The sequence below is a fragment of the Larus michahellis genome, chromosome 10 (genome assembly GCF_964199755.1).
Source record: "Larus michahellis chromosome 10, bLarMic1.1, whole genome shotgun sequence".
Lineage (NCBI taxonomy): Eukaryota > Metazoa > Chordata > Aves > Charadriiformes > Laridae > Larus > Larus michahellis.
The window spans coordinates 13,264,154-13,279,046 of record NC_133905.1 but is presented as its reverse complement, the minus strand read 5'-3'; the positions used below and the strand labels follow the sequence as shown (position 1 = coordinate 13,279,046).

The window sequence follows — 14,893 nt, the reverse complement described above, 5'->3', positions numbered from 1 at the left end:
CCAACCCCAACCATTCTGTGATTCTACATTTTGTACCCAGGTACTCGGCATACCTCAAATAATCCAGTCCCGACGGACGTTTTAGATTTCACTGTGGTCTTGCACACCTCTTCCCAAATGACACGCTGGCATTTGGGCTTAATTGGTCAGGGTGAGCTGGGGAACTGGTGCAAACCTTTCATCCCTCTGCAGTGGGAGCCTGACTGTTTTAGAGCTGCAGCCAGTTGCTGTGGTCTGGGCTCAGTCCCCTGCCCGGAAGGGGAAGATGACAGCAAACTACAGTAAAGACTGCCTCGCAACCCTCCTGCGATCACTACAGCAGTTGGAGGGATGAGAAATACTGTCCTAAAGGAATCAAATGAGGAAAATGTCATTACATTTGATGAGACATCCCTGGTTCCATCTCAGCTGCTTAAAATATGTGGATGAAACATGAATTAACAGATAAATAAGATAAAATATGCAGTATTTTTAAAGCTTTCATTAAAAAAAAAAAAAAAAGAAGAAAAAAGATTGCTGTTTTCCAATGTGGCATGACGGCTGTGGGATTAAGTGTGATTTTCGATTTTTTGACATTTGCATAAAACCGCACTAACAGTTGGCTGGGTTAAGCCGTATAACTACAGCGGTATTGCTAAAGACACCATATTCTGCATGAAGATGAAACCGTTTTGTGAGAGGAGTGCTTAACCTGCTGCAGCCCGTTCTGGTTTGGTGAATTGAAACAAACTATATGAGGAGGCATTGAATAATGATAAAATGGGTATGGTAAGGCATAAGTTAGAGCTGTGTATCGATGTGTGTCTCTGTTGGCATCCCTCTGTTGGCATAACAATGCCAGTGAAGCGTTAAGTATAGATCAGGCCTAAAAAATATTACTAACTTGAAAGGTGATGTGTTAAAACAGTGTTAAATGTTCATTACTGTATGAAGGGAAAGCTTAGGATCTGACAATATCTTGTGAAATAATACTAGGCGGTGTAGCGCTCTCATGACTATGGGGGTTTCAACTCTGGTTTTTGTTTACCTTGTTTTTCTGGTGAAGTTTAGAGTCCAACAAATAGTGAAGCTGCATTAACGAAGATTGGATCAGATTCTGAGGAGATGGTGTGGGTTAGCTGAAGGGAAAGTACGACATTTTGTTACAAACTACACTAACACAGGTTTTCTGACACTTCTAGAAAAAAAAAATCAGTGTACAATAGCGATGGGTCACGTTTTACTAGTGTTGTTATCTGGTTGTTGGCGTGTATCCTTACTTGTGTAGCCATTGACCATGAATAACGTTGCGTTCATACCCTTCTAGATGACATTAAAAGCACGTAATTGCATCTTTTTTACCTTATGAAAAATACAGAATGTCAAAGACGACCCAAACGATTTATTTTCATAAATGCATTTCTTTCCTGTAGAAATGTAACGTTATGAAAAGCCTCAATTTTCTCACAGTCGCAAGTAGTAAATAACACATTACAGCCATTTAACAAATATTCCCAAACCAGCAGCAACGTTTAGCTCTGTGAAATAGATTTGTTCTGGATATAAACCAAGGAGAGAAGAATACGTATTTCCTGGCCCTTGTGGATATATGTGATGGAGTCGTGCTGGATGACTTGAATTGAGATGGAGCATGTGTATAACGAGTATCCCCTGGACGGGGATGTTTATACACATTTCCTCCCACCCTCCCCTTTTCCCTCCCTCCCAAATGCTGCTTATTATGGCTTCTTTCCCCTCACTGATAAGTGAATTTTAAAGTTATGTTGCAGTTTTCTCAATACTGGATAAATGTGTGTAATACATCTCTCATAAAATGTTACTACGCAGATGGGACTGAGAAAACTTTTTCCAGTTTATGAAGCCATCGTTAGTAATATCTACCACTTATGAATAATAAAAGAAAACGGCCTTTGGCAAATTTTAGAGTTTTGTTTTGCTTTCCGTGGAAATCCTTGAAGAAAAGGAAAGCTCAGAAATCAAATGATCAAAGCTTGTGATATAAAATCTGCTCAGGTGCAGTCATATACAGCCTCTGTGATTCACATGGGTCATACCTTTTGCACGTGCAGCAAATCCTTTTGTTGTCCCTTTTTTTTTTGGCCACCACTCTTACACCAACAGGCAAATCTCAGTTGCAGTCAGTTCTCATCCTGTATTTTTAATGAGTAAACAAAGATGAGCTTGGGTACTACTTTCTTTTTATTTGTTTTGATTAATGTACCATATATACTTGTCTATCTTTGTGATGGCAAATGAAAGAAGATATTAATAATAAATGCAAATAAACAGCTAGTAAACAAAATCTGCAATCAAGATTGACCGGAGGAAGAAAAGTGGATGATAAAACTCTACAGTTTCACTTTATTCAGAAATAAATGGTGGTGAAGGGTAATTGTTTCCTTTATAACTGGAGCTATAAACAAATGGGACGGTCTGGCTGATTCTGGGCTCTTGGTGCCTTGGGGAGCTGGCAGGAGGCTCTTCTGGGTGTATATTGCACTGCTCTGTTTGACATAGATAGGAAGGTTTGGAGGCAGAGGGGAAAAGGAGCAAGTTCTCGGTCTGCTGTCACTTCTACACTCCCACTGCTCGGTTTTAAGGAGCTCTCGTCTGACCTGTGCAGGACACGGTGCCTGTAGGAACTCATGATTTGGAGCTATCTGCCAGGAGTTCAAAGCAGGTAAGAGGGAGGTAGTGATGGTAAAATGGGAGAAAAGTAACCAAAGGAGTGGCTGAAGTTTGGTGTTTCTCTTTTATGAATCCACATGTGACAACGAGCTTCGTAGCTCCGAGGTAGTTCCCGGGCATGCAGAATTGACGGAGTTACTAGATGAATCCTGCTATACTTTGCCATGCCTGAGGTGCTGCAAGCCTGCATGGGGCTGCATCCAGCTGTTTCCTACTTGTGAGAAATTCAGGGGTATTGGCAAGGAGGAAAAAAAAATAGTATCTATTGTGGCTCGTGCAGAGGTAGCAATGGAAATACCAAAAAGGAACTTGTCACAGTCGATGAAAAATTACAACAGGGATATATTGGTCGGTGCTATATGATAAAAGATTCAGTAAATGAATACTTTAACTTGCAACGTGTGAAGGCTGAGGCGAAAACATCCTTGGATATCAAAAATTAAGCATTAATGTTTCAGTAGGAAGGAAAATGAGAAAGTGACTGAGGTTTGCATCATTATTCGCAGGTAATTCTGAAGAACTGGAAAATGATGAAAGGGGATTTTACAAAGAATGCGAAGAGGGACTGTTGCCTGAGGTGTAAGATTGGCAGGAATTTCCTGCAGGCTTCGGAGATTTAAGCAAGTTTGGGGTTTGACCCAAAGTCTTTGGTTTCTAAAAGAGAAATGAAATATATGCCTCATTCTGTCTTTGGCAGTGCACCGAGTTGCTTTTGTTCGTGTTTTGATTTACAGAGCTAGTCTCTATCAGACATCTGTTGCTAGATGGATTAACAACGCACAGTATTTATTTCTCGGCATGGCTATGCAAACTTCTCAGTAAAAAAAGAGAAAATATCAGTGACTATAAATTGATGCAATATTTCAAGGAAGAAAAAAAACAAATTCACTAATCATACAGTAAATTATTAAAACATTCCTTTCACTTATCATAACAACAAAGGACAAGAGACAAAATGATATATATTTCTAAAAAAAAGTTTATATTTATGTCTATATTTATATCGACATGTTCTGCTTCTATTTTACTGGGTGTTGTGAGGGAACCTACAATAAAATCAAAGTCGTAACCCTGCAGAGCCAAGGATCTGTACGTAATTTTAAGCATATGAGTAATATGACTGACTCAAGTAGGCTTACCTGGAGGTTTAAAATTGTGTTGCAAATTCTTGTCATAGCTGGAGCCTTGTTTTCTTGCTAATCCACAAGTATATCAAATATCAAGCTTTCATCTAATTTGATTTAATTAGTAAGAAGTGAAATGAATGGTGTCACTATGCGAGGTAAGAACGGGGAGAAGTTAAAAATACGACACTTGAGACAGATACCTAAGTGTTCTGACTGAAAATTCAGAGTGATTTGAAAACGTGCAGCGTGTCACTATTGACTTCTGATTTATGTCCTGTTGGCGCTTGTCTCAAATGGACATTCAGGACCAGGTTTTTACACAGTTTTATTAAAATAGTAATTCATAAGAGCACCTTAATTGAATGCAAACAGATACAATAAATACCACAGATTATATGACTGTTGCAGACGTTGGATGCTTACCGCTGAAAGTTATCTAATACTCGGATGATGCGGAAATTCAGACATATACATATATACCTGGATGGGTACAGGCAAACCTCAGCACTTCGTTCCAAGCTGGGTAGACATCGCACAGTTCCATATACTAATGTAAATGGAGTGAATTAGTTCCTTCTCAGCCCAGGGACAGTAATGTGCTCATATGGACAAAAGATTTTCACATGAGGTCTGAAGAGAGTAGGCAGGCTGGGCTACCTATGTTAATCATCCTTAACATTTCTAATCGCAAATGCTACAAAAATGAGGTTAAAACTTTAGTATCAAGCTTTTGTAGACTGTAACACCCAAGATTTTGAATGACAGTAAATAGCTTCATGGTGGTAGCAGACTTTAGTTCCCGAAAGGGTAATGGGCATATTTTTTCCCACTTGTACTTGCAGTTTTCCACTCTATTTTAAAAATCTTGGTTATAAAATTGGCCAAGTACAACCCCCCCTCTTCTTTAATAGCAAAGCTTGTGAAAAAAAATCAGTGCCAGTTATTTAGTGGTTCTTAAATGACTTTATATTGAAGATTCAGGGCTACACTGTTTTTTTTGTTGTTTTAAATACTTATAAACATCAAGCACAGTACTGTGTGTTGACCGTTTTTTAACCATTCACTAGTACACAGGGCATAATCTTGTTTGATGGATAATCTTTTTAAGTCATGCTGGTGTCTGGCGATGTTCTAAATTATCGATCCATTAGGAACTCGAAGAGGATTCTGCCATTAGCTAAATCAAAGGAGTTAACAGGATTCATAAGAGAGTTAATTGTATTGCTTGATCTTTATTCTTTCTGTCTAGGGAAATGTACAGAGTAGCATGACTTTTTATGTCAAGATTTCTCATAAACCACCTTCTGTATTCTGATATGAGTGATCTGTAGTAAAACAAAATTATTTTCAAGAAGGGCTGCTTACATTGCTTCTAGTCAGTCTTTAATCACTTCTAGATTTTCCTGTATGTCTTGATATAAATTTTCAGTACCGAGAAGATTTATATATTAAAGGTACAGAGATTCTTGTATAATGAATTCCCATGTTCTTTAAAGCTAATAATCAACAAAGATACATTTTCAAAATTACTACCCAAAACATATTTGTATGCTGCTTGCTTCAGAGAGATTCTTGAGATTTATTTGAAACATAATTTCCAGACTTCACTAACTTCAAAAGTTACAGATTGCCTTTAGAGAGACTCTTTTGTTACCCCAGCTGTACTGCAGTCCTACACTGCACTGTTGTACATAGAAAATCTTATGTCTTTGTGTATAAACATGAGCAGAAGAACAGGGTATATTATACCTAGCTTTGGTAAATTCCATTCAAATTGAACAGTGGTGAAAAGAACACAAACTTATTTTATTAATTTCTAGTCCGGCTAATAAGAAACAAATCTTCTTCCTAGAACCCACATTACTTTGTCACCACAATAGTATTTTAACAACATTCCTCTGAAACATTAAATCAAAACTGAACACTCTATTGATGCATTAGTTTTTAATTTCAGTTCAATTTTAAATTCCAAACCACAGTTTGATTATTTTTGACATAAGTCCGTTCCTCTATGTGAGTTTTTATTGAATAAATTAGTTGCTTTTTACAACCATGTGTGAAAATATACACATAAGTATGGATATAGAAATATAGACTGAAATAAAAATTAAAGTAAGGTAAAGAAAAGCACTGGAAAGAAAATGGAATAACAACATATTCAGCACTGAAATTATGGGAATATCAGGATGTGTTTCCCACATCCTATGACCATGCAGCCCCACATTTAGAGTTGAGATACAATTGCCCCATTGAAAATTCTTCTTCATAAAGAATAACAGGTTTCCTTTCAGGATCTTGTAATATATTGAGTAACAACAGCATTATACTTTGACCAGTAACGTTGATAAAATGTATTTGGAAGCTAAGCTGATTCAACTCCCATGAAAAAAAATAATCCATTGTCTCATTAGAAATAGGATGTTGAGGAAAGTATAATAAGCATAGCTACCACATCACATCTGTGCTACATCAGTGTAGGTTACAGTCCTGGAGGTGGAGAAATACCCATTATGGAAATATGAGTCACCTCTACATATTTCTTATGCTCTCACTGAGAAACTATCATACGTTTCATGGCAAGCCAAAAGTTCTACCAGGAGATATAATGTGTAAGTCACACTGTCTGACCATGTATGAAAAGTTGCTTCTCATATGCCATAAGGACAGTTGGCTTTTAATATGGAAACTTTTCTTTGACCTTGTATGTCAACAGTCTTTTTTAAATGAAATTCATCATTATGATGCCTCATTTTGATGATTCAATATTCTTATTCAATTGAAAAGGCAATTTTCTTTGATGATGCATATTATTTATTCACTACCGAAAAGAAAGAACTATTTTGGGAAGCAGGTGGTTTTCCAAGAAACTGGGCATGAGGGATTAATTTACATTACCAAAACAAATCTACTTTTGAAAGATAAATAAGTGTAACTTCACATAATTTTCTCAAAGCAATGTTGCTAAATTTAGATCTGGTCTCAGGGTATGTTCTGAAGATTTTCAAATATCAGAAGCCTTCAAACCCAGGACTTCCATTTTGTCAGTAAGAGTCTTCAAGATCTACTCAAAACACAGTTAATTACATCCTACTTTTGTTTATCAGCCTGCCTTGCTGTGTAGACAAAGGTCTTCAACAGTACATGTTCTCTCCCAGAGCTTAGGGATCAGTGCACAGGACTTGCCAGTGCAAATGCTAGTGAGCTAAAAACGTTTTGAAAAAACCCTTTCCAGGGAAGAACTTATTTGTGGGTTAAAGTTCAAATGTTTTATACAGGCCCATTTTTATTGAAGTTCCTCTAAACTCTATTGAAGCCTTGCAGGCTTTCGACTCCTCTGCAGCTGGAATCCCAGTCTCCTGGCCAGCACAGCCAGACCTTCCAAGGATGTGGTCAGGGCGCCACTGGTACAGCTCCAATTCCTTTTGCAGAGAGGCAGTGGTTTTGCTTTTAATTGGAAGAGAACCAGCACTGCAGTATTGCATCGTAGATTACCCAGCTCTAATGAAAATGGAGTATGCAACTGAATCACTCTGCTGGCATAATAAAAGATATTAACTGAAGAAAATGACCCTGCAGGATGTGCTAATTCTCACTCACTGTTTCACACTGCCAGTTTCTTTTCCTCACTCTTTCCGTATGATTAGATAGCTCCTGCAGCATATGCTGGAAATAACAGATAAAATTTTGGACCATTTAAAAACAGTAGTTTTTTTATCTTCTTAGCCCGTGAACAAAAGCTTCAGTGTGTAAAGCAAATGAACCTGAACTCCACTGAACTGAAACACCAAAATCAGCGTATGCTACTTTGAAATATATCTCATGATTTCAGGGACCTGAATCCTGCATTAAAGGAGTTGGCAATGCTGGAGATCCCATAACCTTTCTTCACCGCTCCTCTGTCTGGTCTCCATACATGTGTACTAACGGCAGTAGCATTAAACAAAGTTTTTCTTCCCATCCTGTAAGCTTCCTCTATGGAAGAGGAAAGTTTCTGTCTTTTAACCTCTTGCATTACCTCAAAGAAATGGCTTCACTCAAACTTGTAATATCAATATTAAAAGATCTAATTTGATTTCACAGGAGCTTCTTGCAGAGGAGTAGTCTTCTGTGGATACGGGTAGCGGAATTAGGCCCAAAGGAAATGCTGTGATCAAACTCTTCTTACATTTTCATAAGCAGTTTAAGTTTTAACACTGGTAAATGCAGGTGAAGGCTTTCCTCCAAAATGCTCTCCCACACCACACATGAATGACAGCTCTGAAGTGCGCGATCTGTCACAACAAACATAACTCGCAGCCGGTAGATGGATAAGCTGGGACACACAAGTGGAAGTAAGTAGGTCATGTTTCATTGAGGAAAGTATAGACTATGTATAGTGTAAAAATACATTAGCAGTCAGGTCAGGCCGTGAGTTTAAAAGCATAGGAAGTGAGATGGAAGTGTGATGCCGATAACAGCAACAACAGTTCTTTTTCCATTTGCTGAAACCTCACTACACAGAGTACTGGAAAAAGAATTTTATGCATGGAGAATTTGGTGCAACAAGAATATTACTGTGAAAAATACTTCTAGGAATACATTAGATGATGTAATGCTATGGCTAAATTTGGCAGGTTAGACCTGTATGTAATCATTGGCATTTTGAGTATGTTACACGTGTTATAGAGTTAGACACAGACTCACCGAACCTCAGTGGGGTAACTACCTACCATTATAACTGTCTAAACACCTTTAAAAACCTATTTGTTATGTCTCTGTGCTGAAGTTGTTATTTAAATGTTTTAATTTTGTCCAGTTTTCTTGGAATTTTCTATATCTTTCTGCTATGGAAAAGGGTACATAGGCGCACGTAGAGAAGCAGTGACTATAAAGCATTGGAAAAGAGTGCCCCGATTACAGAGCTCATCTAGACTTCCCTCAGTGCAGATTCAAAGAAAGCTTTATTGACTTTTAAAAGTATTTATTGGTATAATTCTTCATCATTCCAGCTATTTCACATTAAGATAGCCAAACAGTGGAATTCTTAATTAAAACTGTTAATTAAGTTCTTAATAAAAAATGCGGCATATGTGGTAGTAATATGCGGGTGCTTCAGCAGTTTGTACTGGAACGTGAAAAAATAGTAGTATTTTGTAATTTTCCGCTGAATAGAAATTCTGATTTTCAGCTCTAATTAATATTTGCATATTTTAAACATACTTCTTAAATTTATCTCAAACACTTGTTTTTGTTTTTTTTTTTCCAGGTAAAACAGTTAAATACTCAACATGTAAAGTTTTCAGCTTTCTTTTGTTAGATTTGGTGCTATTTAAGGTATTTTTCTTTTCAAAATAATTTTCTATTAACTGTAAATACATACTCAATTGTAGCAATTGCTGTTCTGTCAAGGATTTAAATGGGTTTAATCAAGATTTATGCCAATGAAGGTGAAAGAAGAACCATGTCCCAGTGTAAATCATTGTAAAAGGGTGGAATGTGCTGAATTCTGTAGCTGGGAAGCCCTACCCTGTTCAACAGACAGTCAAGCATTTTAACAGCCCAGATCATCTCTCCGTTTTAGGGTAGAACAAATCACTCTGGAGGGTTTATTCCTGTCCTCACCCATGACAGAAGACTTTTCACACTGACTATGGAGGAAGCACATATGAGTAATTTAAGATCCAGACTTGTAAATGGATAAAGTTAGGTTAAATGAATCCAAACCCATCAGCCTTTAGCCCAGTACCTGCTATTGCTTTGTTTCAGCAATAGATTTCTAGAATTCTGAGAAAAACCTCAAAGTTTCAGTTTCTACTGAGTCAGTTGCTTACGTCACCCTATTGCAAATACATTTTTGGCAGACTGCCCGTAGAAGCAAGTTTATGTGAATAAGAGATCTCACTGGCTTGATCCGAGTGCTTTTTCTTTACTTGATTTGAGAAGAAGCATATGCAGCAGCGGATAAAATCTGAAGAGTGCACAATATCACGTTCTAGAAATGTTACCCCTCACGGTATCACAAGTCTACATGGAAGGTGTTAAATGTATTGCTTCGGCTGTGCCACTGGTGCCATACATGTGTCACAGTTAACACTATAAGCATGTAGCTGAACCACGAAAGCCTTGTAAAGTGATTCTTAGAGAAGGATTAGAGCTTTTAGGCAGGAATTAGTGTTTGTGTTGAATGATATGATAAATTAGTCTGTTGAATGATAAATTAATCTATTGTTTCAAACTTTGCATTGCTCACGCTGGTCCTGTCTCCCCGCGCAAAGACAGTGGAACCAAATCCTACCAACATGAGTAGGAGGCTGCTCTTACTCCCTTGATTTCAAGGGGTTTACTCCTAATCTACATCATGACACATGAGAAGGAATCCAATTCCACAAATGCACTTTTCTAGCAGATCTTTCATCTGCTAAATCTGACCTTTAGCTTCAGTTTTTCCACACTCTAATATCTCTGTGTTGAATGACAGGTTTATGATTAGGGGACAACAGAAATGTTCAGGGAAATATAAGAGTTGACTCTAACCTTTGGTATTCTGGCACCAAGAGGCATTTAGACCTTCAGAAATTCTGTGATCCATTTTAGAGGAAAAGTCCTATCTAAAATTCTTAATAAAGTTTGAATAAGCATTGAGTTTGAAAAAAATCTTCAAAATGTCTGGACCCTGGGAAATCTTCCCATCCCTAATTGTGATTCAGTAGTTTTTTCGCTGTCAAACGTGCGATAAATGCCAAAGCAGCAAAAGCACATTCTGCTCAGTATGAAGTTAAAGGCATGTTTGCCTTTAGACCTGTGAATTTAATACACAAGTTTCTAAGTGAGCTCTGTTCTTTCTGCCTTAATATCTTTGGTCTGAGTGAAAAATTTAAAGGTTTTATTTTACCTTTTTTTCCCCCATACAATATTAGCTTGTCTGCTGGGAACAAAGGCACAACTTGTATGTGAAGGAATAAAAAAAGTCTTTCGCTACCCCAAAGTGTGTTTTTTTTTTAATAACACTATTGAAAGTTCAATGTCAGTAGCACTTACTCTCAAGATGATCAAGAATTCAAACTATTCATTGCACTTATTTGCATATGTAACTGACAAAATGTCATTTCATCTGTCCCAACAAAGGAAATGAAAGATTTGAACATTAATTTGTATTTTTTTTGAAAATGAAAAGTCTTCTGTGGTGCTTCCATTAATGCACAGAATATGAAGAACTGAAGTTTTCTAGTCTTTTATTCACCTTTTTACTTTTTTTTTTAATCAAAGAATATTGTGAAAAATAAAATGAGAACATCAGAGGCTGATCTCCAGATACTTAAACTTTTATTATCCCTTATTCACCTTGTTAGAGGCAGTGAGAAGAGAAAGACTCAGATTCTCTTGGTGTGAACGCCCTTTCTGAAGGAAGAATACGCCTTTCTTGCAGCTATTTTTCAGGGCATTTATCATCCTGGAGTAGAACATCTGGTCAAAGAGGGAGAGTCCTCCCAAAATATTCAGGAACAAAAGGTTACAGAAAAACCAGGTTCAAATACAGGCTCTGTTACAGGTGGAAGAGATTTGACCTTGAGTATTCCACATCTCAGTTAAGAAAAACATCGGGCTTTCAAAATCCTCTGGGCATCTAGGCTGAGAGACAGAGAAAAAAAACCAACCACAGGCCTTCCTGATGGAGGCCTCTCTAACCCTTTTCTATCTCTTTCCTCCCATATTTTAATAACATTTGCAAAAGAACTTCTCATTTCACTGAAAATAGGGGTGCACTACAAAGCTGCCAACACTTTATAACCACAACCAATTCCATTTACCTTGAAACACAGGAACAGGTAGTTTGAGAAACTCTGAAAAAAATAGGGTTCTCCGTTATTTTGAGTTTGAAAAAATCTCATGATAGCAGCCTCCTAAGGAGATGTTATGTGGTACTTGCTTTTAATATTGATAGTCATTGTCAGTGTTGCTGAATTGCACCAGAGTGTGGCCCCAGGTAAACAATTTGGGTCAAACAAGGCTGGGAAGCCTCAAAAAAAGCGTTCCCTCAGTTCTGTGTAGCCAAGAAATCTCCTTTTAATGTGAGTTAAGAATGAAGACTGACTTCTAACTACTTGTAGCAATTAAATATTTAGTTGAGCTCTTGACTGGCCCAAGCCACACTAGTTGTGAGTGATTAACCCTGGTCACCTGCCCCATTCCTGTTTTTTGTCCTTATTCACTCTCTAATTTGCCAGGGGAAGCTATTTTCGCCTTAAATTGTGATGTGATGTGGTAGTTGGCAACCATTATCTCTGCCTGGATTTCACCCTTGAAACGTTCAGTGATTAGAGAAGTTATGTGTTACATAGAGGTTTGTATAATGTTTTGGAGATAAGAATGAGATAAATTGCTAAATACCCAACAGATTAATAGCCCAAACTCTTGGAAAATCCGATATTCTACAAACTGCCAGCTGATTTTCAGGTAATCTTGTTTCTGTGCTCAGTTTTAAAGTATTTAGGAAATTTACTAGTTAAAATTCAGCGAGAGGCAGCATAGCTCCTCAACTTGATGTGCAGAGAATGTTCTTACTGTTTCTTGTTAGATTTGGCAAAGCTTTAGGAAAAAAAAAGTGATTTTTTTTTTTTTCCCCCCCCCCCTTTCAGGGTCCTGAATGTTGTTTGGGTTGCATTAGTTGTGTCACATACATCCTGACGTGTGGTGATGTTTTGACCGAGGGTGATTACAGGATCTGTCCTTCTCGGGAAGGCCCTGCGGCAGAGTTTCGCCTCAGGGAGAGCTGTGAGCCCTGACCCTGCCTCAGCAGTCCATCCCTGAGTCTTCCTGCTGGGATTTCTTTTCTTTTTCCCTTCCAGAAAAGTTTTCTTGCCTGTCTGAGCTGTCTCCCTAGAAGCTTAACCTAGCTGCAGGCCAAAAATCATTCAGATATTCAATAATACAGCACGGACCACTTAGCAAATAGACACAAACTTGAACGCAGGCTTAGATAAGCCCCAGAATCTGATTTTTTGGGTTTTTTTCCCCTCCGTCCCAATAGTTAGAGCGTAAAAGCCTAAGAAGATAGATCGGATGAAGAAGGGGATGCTGAAAGTGAAGAGCTCAATAGAAAAAGAAATGCAAGATGTTAGAGGAAGGGAAAGGTCTGATTCCAGCTTCCCCACAGGCCTCACCTTTGGCGCCGCTGCGTCCCGGGGGCCCTGTGTGGGGGTGAGCTGACTGATAAAAGCAGACACACGCTCTGCTTTCGCTGAAGGAAAAGCAAGGAATGGGAAAGGTTTGTCTCTTCTGATTACCTGAGAAACTGTACCGAGTAATGTTCATTTTCAGAGCAGACTGCTGGACACAAGTTTAGAAATGATCCGCCGAGAGGTTAAGCATCCCAACTGCAGGCGACAGGCATTTTCCTTGCCCAGTGTTCTGACACTTCTCTTCCTCAGAACAGTTTCAAAAGCAGAGAAGTGAGATTACTGCTAACAGCCCCTCCATGTACCTGTTAAATTGTTTATTAGGATGTGCTCTGGAAAGAAGATACTTGAATCTTCTTAGGCAAATAAAGTTTTGCAAATACTGAGGAGTTTTGTAAACGGGAGACATAAACTTGGCCATTGTGTACATGGAAGCAGCCACTTGCTTTCATATTTGCCTGCTCAGAAATGCCTGGCTCATGCTAGGAAACCCTCAGGCCGCAGCAGGGGCAGGGGAGGGTCAGGCCTCCTGCTCTCTACACCCCACAGTTAAAACTTCTCGGCTCCTCACATTAACAAAGGAGCTTCGCATAAAACGTCCACTCCCCTGGCCTGGTCTGACACTGAACGGGAGCACAGGGTGGGTATCACCCCTTTCAGTCCCGCTTCAGGTGCCAAAAAGGGTTTGTGAACTATGTTTTAGGCATTTTCTCGAGGTTTTAAGAAAACTGAGGTTACTGGGGGTGTGCCGGGGCTAAGGGGATAGGGGCAGCCCCTGGGCCCAGCTGTCGCCTGTGGGCCAGGGGCAGTTGTCGAGCCCTGCAGGCCTCGTGGTTGTGCAGCCGAGGGAGCCCTTGCTATTCTCCTTCTTCCAAGGACGTGCGACTTGCCCGTGGTTTGCTGTGGCTGTGTGCGATGGAAAGGCAGGCAGCAGGAGCCAGCACGGACTGTGCTGGTTGTGTAAGCTGCCATGGCCACTGGCTGCTGACTCCTGTTTGCATAGGCGTGTGTTTGAAGTTACTCCATGGGACATATGACAGAAATCGCTCCTTGCCCAGGCAGCCTTGGCCTGCTTTTCTCTTCAGACCAAACCCAAAACTTCAGCAGTGAGCTCCCAGATACAAATGCAGGGACAGGCAGGGTTACATGCACACCAGGATAAAATAAAAACCCCTTTCTGCTGTAACCAGCCATCCCACTAACCCAGCTCTGCCTGCAGAGCACTGCACGTGGAGCCAGTTCTTGTAATTTCTACTGGTACCCTGCTGCTCAACCCTCTGTATTATCTTCTGTCGTCCTAGCTCTCACCTGTAGCTCAGGGTATATGCCTAAGCAGTGGCCCCAGACTTCATTAACAAGTAAAAAAGGAGCTAGCTGTATTTTAGTTTCAAGAAGGGAAAAAACCCCAAAGCCTTCCACAGCTTGCTCTCTTGCAGAGAAAACTTCCTTAAGTAACGTGGAACCTTGAGACAGGCAGGGTTCTTGAACCTTCCTTTTTCCTTTGGCCTGAGAAGATAATGATGGTAGTAGGAAGGCACCTAACAGCATAATTGCAGAAAGATGTGTTTTATAACCATTTGCAACAGCAGGTTGAGATCTCTGTGGGGAAAGGGAGGATTAAGTAACTCCCTGGAAAGAGACCCCTGCTTTATCCCACAGAGTTAGTGCAGCTGTCGATTAAGGGCAAAAAGGAAGTTCAAGCCTATTAAATGTTAGGGAAGAGCGGGGATGGTAGGGGTGTGGTTTCTTAAGTACTTGATTGTTTTCATTTGCAGCTTGAGGTGTCCCTGAAAAGGAGGTGATTTTAGTTGCCCTGCTGGGGAGAGGAGTGCTGGTGGGTGAGTAGCTTGTCTGGGTTTTTGTTTGGCCTTTTGGAAGCTGTTTTTAGCATACTTTCAGCTTTGGACTAGTAGACCTGCTTGT

The 14,893-nt window shown here is 39.4% G+C and overlaps 1 long non-coding RNA gene across 1 annotated transcript in view; it reads left to right on the top strand.

The window, feature by feature from the left end:
- Window positions 1–14,708: 14,708 nt before the first annotated feature.
- LOC141749331 (uncharacterized) overlaps window positions 14,709–14,893 on the top strand; it is a 59,553-nt gene continuing 59,368 nt past the window's right edge. Inside the window, exon 1 of the long non-coding RNA XR_012589321.1 lies at window positions 14,709–14,808. This is a non-coding gene — a long non-coding RNA (uncharacterized LOC141749331). The remainder of the gene's footprint in view (window positions 14,809–14,893) is intronic.